Source organism: Gopherus flavomarginatus, chromosome 13 (assembly GCF_025201925.1).
Source record: "Gopherus flavomarginatus isolate rGopFla2 chromosome 13, rGopFla2.mat.asm, whole genome shotgun sequence".
Classification (NCBI taxonomy): Eukaryota; Metazoa; Chordata; order Testudines; family Testudinidae; genus Gopherus; species Gopherus flavomarginatus.
The window spans coordinates 5,810,161-5,812,227 of NC_066629.1; the positions used below are offsets into that span (position 1 = coordinate 5,810,161).

The 2,067-nt window shown below is 54.0% G+C and overlaps 1 non-coding gene across 1 annotated transcript; it reads right to left on the bottom strand.

The window, feature by feature from the left end:
- Positions 1-212: 212 nt before the first annotated feature.
- On the bottom strand, positions 213-400 carry LOC127033887 (U2 spliceosomal RNA). The gene has a single exon (XR_007769242.1). It is a non-coding gene; the product is annotated as a U2 spliceosomal RNA (small nuclear RNA).
- Positions 401-2,067: the final 1,667 nt, after the last annotated feature.

Consider the following 2,067-nt stretch of genomic DNA (forward strand, 5'->3'; position numbering starts at 1 on the left):
AACTCTGTCCTGGGGGACACTGTTGAGAGATGCTCATCCACAATCTCCTAAGTGCTTTACGATACAACACTAGAGCAGGAATAAGCAGGGCAGCTGCAAAGCTTGATAAACTTACATCACAAAAAGAAAAGAGAGAAACTAACAAAAAACACAAAAGAAAAGCACAACCCAGCACCTGCTTTTTCTGTTTTTGAACCAGTCTGCTTTCCCCAGGAAGATTCACCACACCCAAAGATACTGCAATACCAGGATGATGCACGGAGTGGATAGAGAAAGCCCCTAATCCATCTCCCCACTCCACAGATCTATTTGATATAAGGCTTTCAATGGGAACATACCAGATATCAAACTGATACAAAAAGATTTAAAAGTTTATTAGAGAATATTTAAATAAAGATGATACAGAGAGTTTGAAGCGTCAGTTATTGGTCATCGGGGGTAACATACAGAGTGTAGGGGGACGCTGGTATTTGGATATTGGTTAGCATGTAATATATACAGTCTGAAATGCCCCCAGTGCGGGGTGTACGGTGGGTGGGATCAATGTACAGTAAGGAAGCAGTGAGGGTACATCGCTCATACAGTGGGTTACATTCAGTCATGGGTATAAGTAAGCGGGCTGGGTAATGGGGACAGGATGACCCTCACAGGGTGGAATCCAGTACGGTGGGTTCAGGGCTCAGGGGATATAGTTCAATGGGGGGGTTTATAGGTCTCCTCCCCCCCGTGGGTGCACGAAGCCACGCCGGCTCACTCCTGGTAATGGTGGTGGCCGGTGATGTGCTCCTTGTAAATGTCCCTAGACCATTGAATAGTGTCCAAGACCATCAAACATCTCATGAGCCGCGCATAGTGACAGCCCACCCCACAGGCCCTAAGTACACGTTCATTACAGGGGTCCCAGGCACACAGCGCCCCGACGATCAAGGTGTTGGTGTAAACCTTGTAGCCCTTTGTCCACAGAGTGTCAGCCAAGGTGGTGTATTTTTCGAGTTTATGGGCTCGGGCTTCCCGGAAGGCCGGGGTCCTGTTCTTGAATGGGATCGTCACGTCGACGAGGATGATCTTTTTCCGCTCCTCGTCCGTGACGACGATGTCCGGGCGCAGCCAGCTGTTGGTGTCGGGGATGGTGCGGTTGACTGCGATCTCACCCAGATGTGGGGCGATGGCCTTCACCAGTCGATCCTGGAGGGCGTTGTAGCACAGCTACCAGGCTCTGGCGTGGGGCTTGCAGCTGCACAGGACGTGGGGCAAGGTCTTCATGGCGTACCTGCACTTCCTGCAGTGCTTGTCACGGTTCCTGTGGTGGACGGCTCCATTGAGCAGGACGCAGTTCAGTCAGGCGCGGTGTATGAACCGCCAGTCAGCGAAACGGGTGAAGTTGCCCGCGGGGAGAAAGTGGTTGCTGAAGTCCCACTTGCTGGTCACCTCGAAGGCCTTGCCCTGGTCGGGTTTTTTCCTCAGGGTGTCCATGTACAGCACGCAGACGGCGGCCTTCAGTGACCTCTCCAAGACTCCTCTGGCTCCAGGGCTGACGATGGTGTTGCCCTCCATCTCAATCTGCGGCACCAGGACTCCCAGCTCCTGTTGCTCCTCGCTCCATACCCAGAGGCAGCCCAGTCGCTTTCCCAGCCGCCGCATGGCATTGCAGGCACGGGACCACAGCGAGGCAATGTTGCCCCCGTCCCAGGCGAATTTGCCATCCAGGGAGCCGCTCAGGAAAGTGGCTACATCTGCGCTGGAGGGAGGCCTGCCAATTCGCTTCTCGATGACAGTGCGTAGGGCGGCTGCTGCGACGTTCTTTACCATGGCATCCGGGCACGTCAGGAGGCAGAAGGCATGCGTGACGACCGTGATGTTCCAGAGGTCACCCATGCAGGGGATGTTGGCACCACCGTGCCTGTGGGCAATGTATATGAGCTTGTTGCTGGCTCTCTGGGGCAGGGACAGCCACTTTTTGACCTGCTGCTGGATGGTGTTGTCTGCCTTGTTGAGTGGCACCTTTGCCATGGCGGAAACTCTCAAGATGAAGGCTATGCGGGGGATCAAGAAAGTGTTGAGGGCATT